Genomic DNA, 11,536 nt, shown 5'->3' with positions numbered 1-11,536 from the left:
TTGCTATAGTTCCTTATGTTAAACATGAAATTTTTGCTATTGCACCCACACATGATAGTCCTATTATCTTTTTGAATTCTCCCGACTACACTATATCGGAGAAGTTTGCACTTACTAAGGATTATATTGATGGGTTGCCTTTTACCATTGCACATGATGATTTTGATGAATATAATATGCATGTGCTTGCTGCTCCTACTTGCAATTATTATGAGAGAGGAACTATATCTCCACCGAACACCTCTCTATGTTTCCAATATCATAGAATTGCAAGAAACTGTTTATACTATGCATTGGCCTTTACTTTGTGTGCATGAATTGTTCTTTTATGACATGCCGATGCATAGGAAGAGAGTTAGAATTCGTCATTTCTTGATATATGTTGCTTTGTGCTCACTACTAAATTACAAATCATTGTTAATTAAAATTGGCTTTGATATACCTTGGGATTCGGGTGGATTCACTACTTGAGCACTATATGCCTAGCTTAATGGCTTTAAAGAAAGCGCTGCTAGGGAGACAACCTGGAAGTTTTAGAGTCATTTATTTCTATTGAGTGCTTTCATATAGTTTAAAAACAACAAAAATAAAGAGGGGAACCCAAAACTTTTCAAAAAGGAAAGTGAAAGTGAGAAAGACAAGCACTGTTGAAGTGGGAGAGCTCCTTGAACTTTGTTCATGCTCACGGCAACTTTGCGAATCTTGATTACAGAAACTTTTCAACAAAAATAATTATCTCCTTGTACAATTCCATTGTATTATAAAAATAATGTGCCAAGGTATGCCTTTAGGATGTTTACATTTGCTTGATGGTTTGTATGGTGCAGGACAGAAACTTTGGCTGTAGTGCGCGATTTTACATTTTTTGCTGGAACTTCAAATGGTTCTGATTCTTTTTGCACTGTCTTCCTATACGAATTATTTATTTTTCCTAATTTTGGTAGAATTTTTAAAGTATCATAAGTATGGTGAATGTTCAGGTTATTACAGACTGTTCTGTTTTAGACAGATTCTGTTTTTGATGCATAGTTTGCTTGTTTTGATGAAACTATCAATTCATATCAGTGGATTAAGCCATGAAAAAGTTATATTACAGTAGGCACAATGCAAAAAAAATATGAATTGGTTTGCAACAGTACTTAGAGTAGTGATTTGCTTTATTATACTAACGGATCTTACCGAGTTTTCTGTTGAAGTTTTGTGTGGATGAAGTGTTCGATGATTGAGAAGGTCTCGATGTGAGAAGAAGGAAGAGAGGCAAGAGCTCAAGCTTGGGGATGCCCGAGGCACCCCAAGTAAATATTCAAGGAGACTCAAGCGTCTAAGCTTGGGGATGCTGGGGAGGCATCCCCTCTTTCTTCAACAAATATCGGTATGTTTTCGGATTCATTCCGTTCATGCGATATGTGCAAGTCTTAGAGCGTCTTTTGCATTTATGTTTTTATTTTTATTTTTATGCACCATGCTGGTATGAGATAGTCCTTGGTTGATTTATAGAATGCTCTTTGCACTTCACTTATATCTTTTGAGTATGGCTTTATAGAATGCTTCATGTGCTTCACTTATATCATTTGAAGTTTGGATTGCATGTTTCTCTTCACTTAGACAACCGCCATTTTATAGAATGCTCTTTTTCTTCACTTATATTTGTTAGAGCATGGGCATATCTTTTGTAGAAAGAATTAAACTCTCTTGCTTCACTTATATCTATTTAGAGAGATGACAGGAATTGGTCATTCACATGGTTAGTCATAAATCCTACATAAAACTTGTAGATCACTAAATATGATATGTTTGATTCCTTGCAATAGTTTTTGCGATATAAAGGTGGTGACATTAGAGTCATGCTAGTCAAGTAATTGTGAAATTGAGAAATACTTGTGTTGAGGTTTGCAAGTCCCGTAGCATGCACGTATGGTGAACCGTTATGTAACGAAGTCGGAGCATGAGGTGTTTATTGATTGTCTTCCTTATGACTGGCGGTCAGGGACGAGCGATGGTCTTTTCCTACCAATCTATCCCCCTAGGAGCATGCGCGTAGTACTTTGTTTCGATGACTAATAGATTTTTGCAATAAGTATGTGAGTTCTTTATGACTAATGTTGAGTCCATGGATTATACGCACTCTCACCCTTCCACCATTGCTAGCCTCTCTAGTACTGCGCAACTTTCGCCGGTACCATAAACCCACCATATACCTTCCTCAAAACAGCCACCATACCTACCTATCATGGCATTTCCATAGCCATTCCGAGATATATTGCCATGCAACTTCCATCATCATCATATACATGACTTGAGCATTTATTGTCATATTGCTTTGCATGATCGTAATATAGCTAGCATGATGTTTTCATGGCTTGTCCTTTTTTATGTCATTGCTACGCTAGATCATTGCACATCCCGGTACACCGCCGGAGGCATTCATATAGAGTCATATCTTTGTTCTAGATATCAAGTTGTAATATCGAGTTGTAAGTAAATAAAAGTGTGATGATCATCATTACTAGAGCATTGCCCCAGTGAGGAAAGGATGATGGAGACTATGATTCCCCCACAAGTCGGGATGAGACTCCGGACGAAAAAAAAGAGAGAAAGGCCAAAAAAAGATAAAAAATGAGATAAAAAGAGAGAAGGGGCAATGTTACTATCCTTTTTTCCACACTTGTGCTTCAAAGTAGCACCATGTTCTTCATATAGAGAGTCTCTTGAGTTATCACTTTCATATACTAGTGGGAATTTTCATTATAGAACTTGGCTTGTATATTCCAACGATGGGCTTCCTCAAATGCCCTAGGTCTTCATGAGCAAGCAAGTTGGATGCACACCCACTTAGTTTCAGTTTGAGCTTTCATATACTTATAGCTCTAGTGCATCCGTTGCATGGCAATCCCTACTCCTCATATTGATATCTATTAATGGGCATCTCCATAGCCCGTTGATACGCCTAGTTGATGTGAGACTTTCTCCTTTTTTGTCTTCTCCACATAACCCCCACCATCATATTCTATTCCACCTAAAGTGCTATGTCCATGGCTCACGCTCACGTATTGCGTGAAAGTTGAAAAGGTTTGAGAACGTCAAAAGTATGAAACAATTGCTTGGCTTGTCATCAGGGTTGTGCATGATGTGAATTCTTTGTGTGGTGAAGATGGAACATAGCCAGACTATATGATTTTGTAGGGATGAGCTTTCTTTGGCTATGTTATTTCAATAAGACATAATTGCTTGGTTGGTATGCTTGAAATATTATTGTCTTTATGTCAAAGGATAGACTATTGCTTTGAATCACTCATGTCTTAATATTCATGCCATGATTAGACATATGATCAAGATTATGCTAGGTAGCATTCCACATCAAAAATTATCTTTTTTATCATTTACCTACTCGAGGACGAGCAGGAATTAAGCTTGGGGATGCTGATACGTCTCCGTCGTATCTATAATTTTTTATTGTTCCATGCCAATATTATTCAACTTTCATATACTTTTTGGCAACTTTCTATATTATTTTTGGGACTAACATATTGATCCAGTGCCCAGTGTTAGTTCCTGTCTGTTGTATGTTTTTGGTTTCGCAGAATATCCATATCAAACGGAGTCCAAACGGGATAAAAACGGACAGAGCTTATTTTTGGAAAATATGGAAAATTCAGAAGGAAAATCAACGCGAACCAGTGCCCGAGGTGGCCACGAGGCAGGGGGCGCCCCCTACCCTCATGAGCCCACAGTAAGGCGGTTGACGCGCTTCTTTTGCTGCAAGAAAGCTAATATTCAGAAAAAAATCACGGCGAAGGTTTCAGGCCAATCGGAGTTACGGATCTCCATATATATACGAAACGGTGAAACAGAACGCAGAACCAGAGAGAAATAGAGAGATAGATCCAATCTCGGAGGGGCTCTCGCCCCTCCCATGCCATGGAGGCCAAGGACCAGAGGGGAAACCCTTCTCCCATCTAGGGAGGAGGTCAAGGAAGAAGAGGAAGAAGGGGGCCCCTCTCCCCCTCTCCTCCGGTGGCGCTGGAACGCCGCCATGGCCATCATCATCATCACCGCGATCTACACCAACACCTCCGCCATCTTCACCAACATCTCCATCACCATCCCCCCTCTATTTACAGCGGTCCACTCTCCCGCAACCCGTTGTACCCTCTACTTGAACATGGTGCTTTATGCTTCATATTATTATCCAATGATGTGTTGCCATCCTATGATGTCTGAGTAGATTTTCATTGTCCTATCGGTGGTTGATGAATTGCTATGATTGATTTAATTTTCTTGTGGTTATATTGTTGTCCTTTGGTGCCCATCATATGAGCGTGCGCGTGGATCACACCATAGGGTTAGTTGTATGTTGATAGGACTATGTATTGGAGGGCAAGAGTGACAGAAACTTCAACCTAGCATAGAAATTGATGCATACGGGATTGACGAGGGACCAATATATCTTAATGCTATGGTTGGGTTTTACCTTAATGAACATTAGTAGTTGCGAATGCTTGCTAATAGTTCCAATCATAAGTGCATAGAATTCCAAGTAAGGGATGACATGCTTGCAATGGCTTCTCCCACATAATACTTGTTATCGGTCTAGTAAAGTAGTCAATTGCTTAGGGGCAATTTCGCAACTCCTACCACCACTTTTCCACACTCGCTATATTTACTTTATTGCTTCTTTACTTACAACAGCCCCTAGTTTTATTTACGTACTCTTTATTATCTTGCAAACCTATACAACAACACCTATAAAGTGCTTATAGTTTCATACTTGTTGTGGGTAAAGCGAACGTCAAGCGTGCGTAGAGTTGTATCGGTGGTCGATAGAACTTGAGGGAATATTTGTTCTACCTTTAGCTCCTCGTTGGGTTCGACACTCTTACTTATCGAAAATTGTTGCGATCCCCTATACTTGTGGGTTATCAAGAGGTTCTCAAAAACTGAGGGAAATACTTACGCTACTTTGCTGCATCACCCTTTACTCTTCAAGGGAAAAAACCAACGCAGTGCTCAAGAGGTAGCACGCGACATAGCGATAGCATCGAGACGACTAGCATAGCAAAGATAGTAGTGGTATCTAGGATAACGGTCATCTTGCCTGAAATCCCGCTAGGAAGAAGACCGAATCCATGAAGAAGATGAACCAACATAGTCGAACGGATCCTCACAGTCGCAACGTAACCGGAACTATCAAGGAGAAGCGCAACCGGAAAGAAGCAAACATGATAAACACACAAACATAAACATGGCATGATGCACAAACAAGTATGATGCATATTCGATTTTAGTAGCATGGCATAGCATGACAAGGTGCAACAAGCAATACTACAAATTAAGTGGAGCTCAGAATGTAACGAGTTGCCTATTGACGAAACACCACATTTAATTATCTAGTTCGATCTCGTTAAAGCTACTCAACAATATTAAATGTTGGTTAACATGGCAAGAGGTGAAGCATAAGTAAACTACATATTTAGGCATTTTAAATGAGGCCGGAAACAACAACAATAATTACAGAAAATCCCCATATGCATATTTTTCTATTTAAAGCAACAACAATTCTAAACATTTTAGATGTTGTTATCATGATACAAATGACATATGCAAGTTGGATGCAATTTTATGAAAATGTTGACATGAGCATGTTATGAAGCATTTGTCACCATGGCGGAACGAAAGGGGTGCCACGGCAACGACAACGAAAATTGTGCCACGGCAACATTCTGATGATCCGACAACTCATTGAGATACCGGTGCAAAAGAGTAAGTGTGCGGATGTGCGAAACATGCTATAGATGGTGGGGTGATCCCGGTTACCGGGTCTCCCACCTGACGATCGCATGGCAAACGAGGGAACGTGCAACAACTCCTACTCCGTGCAAACATAGGGTTCATCTCATACACATAGTGCATGCATACGGTCCACATGTGGTCGTCTCGGCGTTATACCTTTGAAGCATGCGATTCGGGGTGGTTTGGGTCAAAGCGGTGTAGGGGAAGTAGATGTTCTCGGGGCGGTCGTAGTGGAAGTAGCGGTGCACATGTGATGAACTTGACGTATTCGAGGTCTTCGGGGGTCGTCGTGGAAGTAGACGGAAGTAGTGGTACACTGCGTCCGGTCAGGTGGTGAGCCATCTTTGAACTTGGCGGTCTTGATGGTTCCACATCGATCGTGGAGGTCCACATTTCGTAGATGTTCGGGGTCAACAGTAGTGTAAGTTGGCGTTCCCTGATTTGGACGATCTTGACAACGATAAAAGGGGCCAGTGATGGTGCACGAAGGCAGCGAGAGTTTCGGTGTCATGAAACGCGTGGTGGTGTGCTCGGGGTCCATGGAGGGGCGCTGGTTGCCGTGGGGCAGCAAGGCTGCAAGGGGGGTCGGGATGCGATGGTGGTGGCATGGAGTGCTTGACGAGGGCGTGCACAGGAGGTCATGACGGCACGGTGACGAAACGCAGCGGCAGCAAGGCACGAGGAAGGCCATGGCAGGCGAAAGGGGTCATGCAGAGGGGGGTTTGGGGGAGCTTGATGTAGGAAGGCGACAACCATGGACGGCGCTCGGGAGGTGGGGTCGCGGGAGATACGACGGGTCGTGCGGATGGAGGACGCCGGCGAGGAGATCCGGCAAGGGCGGTGCAGACCGGCCGTGGGGCTCGCTGGAGAAGGAGTTGAGGGAAAGCAGCGGCAAAGGCCATGGAGGCCGGGTCGTCGGAGCTTCGAGCTCGGCGTCCATGGCAGGACGACGAGGAGGCCAGAGGAGGAGGGCCATGGAGGAGGCACAGGGGTCCTGCCGGCGAGGAGAGGCAGAGGCGACAAGGCGGCGGAGGTCACCGGCAGAGGGACCGGGCACAGGGGTGCGTGGCCATGGGGATCGGGATGCCTCTCCTGTGCGTGGTGACGACGCGAGGGAGGAGATGAGGGAGAGTGGGGGATCGAGGGAGAGAGCTAGGGTTATAGGTGCGGCTGGGCTTAGGTGGGCCGCTGGGATGGCTCTGCCTAGCTAGGCCTAGTGGCCGGCTCGGCTGTGGGGACGTTGGGCCGGCCCTCTTCTCTCTCTCTCTCTCTCTCTCTCTCTCTCTCTCTCTCTCTCTCTCTCTCTCTCTCTCTCTCTAATTTATCTCTCTATTTCAAAGAAACAGAAGCTTAGAAGAAATGTCGAGAGAGATTGGAATGGAGTTTGGGCATGGAGTTAATTTTCTCAAACTCACAAAAAATGAGTTTGATCCCAGAAAATAGAAATGGATATGATTGAGAGAATTAAGTTCAAACTCATTTGAATTAAATGCAAATGGGTTTGAATAGGAGGTTGGTGTTTGGAAGTTCCAAAAATGCCGAGAATTTGGTGGTGCTTGGAAAAGTGATGAAAGAATATGTGGGCAACGTTGGAGGTTAATAATTGAGTTAGAAGGCATGGAATATTTGCAAGTATGTTATGGTGATTCCAAAGTTAATGGAACATTTTAATATAGCTCCCTAATAATAGTAGGAGACTTTGAATATGTTTTAAAGAGAAATCACCATGTGCATTTCCCTCAATTTAAATGGATCGAAGATCCACACGATTTATTTATTTGAGTTTTAAAAAGGGGTGCATGATGCAATGATGAATGCAACAAACAGAACAAATCACACGACGAAACTCGGAAAACATGGAAGGCATCTGAAGCGTCGGTCTCGGGTCGTTACAACTCTCCTACACTTACAAGATATCTCGCCCCGAGATCTAGGGATGGCACCGGAGAGAAGGGGAAGAGGAAGAGGTAAAACAAAGTTGCTTCTTTGACAAATGAGCGAAACCAGGAACCTTGAGAGGTTGAACAACTTGAAAGAAAGAATACAACGAAGATGAACAAAGTTGAAAACACTCCGTTAGAAAAGAGGAACAAGGAACATTACGAGAACCTTGTAGGTTGAAAGACATAAGAAAAGGGTTACAAAAGACAAGAAGTACATGCAAGCAGTCCGATTGAAGATGGAAGGCATAGAATATGAACTTGGCAAAATGAAAGCACTTGGATGAGACTCCGGTTAAAAGAGGAATGATAGACACAACACTCCGATTAAATGGATAAGCAATAAAAGAACATGATCTTGACAAAACAAGATGATGGGTCGAAGAGAGCAACATCACAATGCCTCAGGAAGAAATGAAAGAATCGAATGGAATGAATGGAGGAAAACAAGATCTTGAAAGAGCATGCTTACAGGAAATGCTAGAACGGAGTTGTTGGATTATCAATAATGAAAGGATAAGCTTGTTGTGGGCTTATGGAAAACATCTCAAAAATTGAGGTGCAATTCTGCCATTAACGGAAACAATTGATTTGACCGAGAGCACCTAAGAGATGAAACACTTCTTCCACCAAGATGATAAGAGATAACTTGGATCCTTGATAAGCACCGCAAATAGAAACAATCCTTAGGAAAGGCTGTGGGTGAAATATAATCCAAGATAACTCCAAGGAAGAAAGTGATTGGTTTAAATATCTCATTCCTGAAAACTTATGAATCATGAAACATGAAGGAAATTGTCAAGAATGACATAACACCACCTCAAAAGATAAGGTAGGAAGAATTGCACTTCGGAATGCACAATGAAGAATACTTGAGCTCCAGCAAGAATCTTGACGAATACTTCAATAATGAATTAAATCCTTGATGAACCACCATGAAGAAACTCGTGAACAACCCCGGTAAGAAAAGAAATGGTAGGAAGGAAGTGAACATTGAAAAATAACAAGATGAAAACCGTGTGATGATTTAGATGGAGCTTCGTGATGAAATAAGTGAGAGATCTTGGAACTCTGAAAAGAAAAGATGAAGCATCTCAAACCAAGAATGTGATATGACAAACAACTCCAGAAAGAAAGATGAATCGCTTGGATGAAACAAGAATCAGAATTATGTTATGCATATCCTTCACCAATTTAAATTGATGACAAGCAACGAATTTGGCATACTACTTATTCCTCTTGAAAAGGATTGAGGAGAGATATAGGCAAACTTGGGAAAATCTTCATGAACCACCGGTAGGATTGCAAAGAATGAATGAATTGATATGATAATCAAGGAAGAGAACTCTTGAACGAACCACCATAAGGATTGAAACGAATGATGAAAAGATAATGACTCTCCGGAAAGCATTACGAATGCACGAAGATGATACAAGGGAACAAAGAGATCACGAGCTGATTAGAGAATACTTGAACGATGCACCGGATGAATATGGAGACGAACAAAGAGGCAACAATTAAAGAATAGTTGGAGGACGAAGTTGGAAACTGAGAACGAAGAAATCTTCCGAAATGATGGCCTCCGGATGATCGAGAGACAAGCAACTCCTGAAATTTTTCGGATGGGTATGAAAAGAATTCTCATAACTGGAAATGATTTGAGAGGATGGCATGAAGCTAGAACCACGAATCTTCAAGAGAACGGACCAAGATTTAGGAAAAATTCTTCTTCGGTCTTCAAATGTTGAGAATGGTGATGAGAACCACCATGATAATTGATGAGACACTCCGGAAGAATGAAAAGCGAAGAGGTTGAGCCAACGATGATAAATGTTTTGAAAGCAATCTAGGAGAAAACATATGACTGATGGAATCTATTCTTACGTCACACTTTAAAAGAATTCGAGAATAACTCTGAAAAATTTAGAAGTGTCAGGTAAGATCCTGGGAAAATACATGTGGGTTAGGGCCCACTCAAAAGAGAACACCGCTGGAAATGATTACTCGAAAGAGAGATTGCACCGGTTGAGTTAAATGGCTCGAATGAGATAACAACCTCAAAATAACTTGAACGGATGAGAATGGAAACGTGAATCTTCTCAGATATCTTCAACACTCCAGAACCCTTGAATGGCGAGAAGTGAATGATTAAGAGGTCCACCGGCATGAGAAAGAATTTGAAAGGAGGAAAGGGATATGATCAACACCGAAATCTTGAATTTAATCCACCGGAAAATAGTATGAGAGCGAAGAATGATGAACTTGAAGCTTCCTTAGCATCTTCCTGAGAATCACCAGGTAAGAACTTTGAAGGAAAAGAATGAAGAGACTTCACATCAATTAAATGGATACTTGATTACGGATTCTGGCTCCATGAAGAAAAGGGTGGGACGGTGGGAAAAACAAAGGCAACTTGGACGAATGGAACAGACAAATCCTCAGGCTTCTCGACGGCGCCCATATGGAATAACTTGAAGAGAAGTGCACCGGTTGAAAAGGATTGACATGACAATGTCGATGATCAAGAAGGATTAGCACTCCCATAGAAATAGGAGAACACTGATTAGGAAAAAGGTATAGAATTAACACGTAATATGGAAGCAACTCGAATACCACAACTCAAAACAAAACAAAGGATTTAGCATGCAGAATAAGCCGGAAGAAACATAAGATAGACCCCATATCGTATCATGTGTCTGTTGGAAGGATATCCTACGTGATACTTGAATTCCCACCTAAGAACTCCTGAAACTTTCTGGTTATGCAATCTGGTGTTGGGGATACAGGGAAGCACAAATATCTCACACAACTAACAAATCCTACACTCCAACTGTATCCATCCATCAACACATAACCAAGAAAACCTCGGAAATCATGTACCTCAGACCTTCAAAAACATCTGATATACTAGATGTGGCAATACATCTGATCGCTCTCCCTAGTACTAGGTGTTGTCAAACTACTCTCACCACAAAGAGTATAGAAGCGTTTTCGATGTCGGCGACCTCTGGTATTCCGAAACTGAAACGATAAGCACTGTGACAAAAAACACCTTGGAGCTCAACTCCCCGGGACACTGCCACAACCCCTAAATGTCGAGGGGCACCAAGACAGAATTCTTGTCAGAATGATATCACAACGATCCAACAATACCCTAGTGATCCTAAAAAAATTGAGTGAAAAAGGATAGAAGAGTGGGAAAACACCTACATCATGATTCCTCACCAGAGCGACGAAGTGGCTGAAGAGTAAAAGAATTCCTACTCTCCGATATATAACTATGCTCAAAATAATAATTTTTTTCTAGACTCAACAACAGCAGCGGTTCGATCAATCAAGGGGCTACTATGGTTGGTTAGGCTCTGATACCAACTTGTAGCGCCCAAGATGCGATTCTATCCCAATCACGTGGTGAAATCATGATCGAGGCACAATTGCATTTTGAACGCATAGCAAGGTGGATATCATTACAACATACCATGTACTGAATAGATAAGAATACAAGATAAAGGCTTACACTAGCCACAAGCTACAACATGAATACAACAGTTCATCAACACATAGAAAACATCATACAAAAGAGCAGGATCCGACTATGGATGAAATCAAACGAAAAAGAAGAACGCCATCCACCCTGCTAATCCCAGGCTCCCCAGCCCGCAACCTATCCCTTGGTCGAAGAAGCAGAAGAAGAACTCCAAACAAGCGAACATCGCACTCGCGTCAGATCATCACTTTACATGTACCTGCAATTGTTGTTGTAGTAATCTGTGAGCCATGAGGACTTAGCAATCCCATTACCATGG

The sequence above is a fragment of the Triticum dicoccoides genome, chromosome 6A (assembly GCF_002162155.2).
Source record: "Triticum dicoccoides isolate Atlit2015 ecotype Zavitan chromosome 6A, WEW_v2.0, whole genome shotgun sequence".
Lineage (NCBI taxonomy): Eukaryota > Viridiplantae > Streptophyta > Magnoliopsida > Poales > Poaceae > Triticum > Triticum dicoccoides.
Note: the sequence above shows the minus strand (reverse complement) of the source record.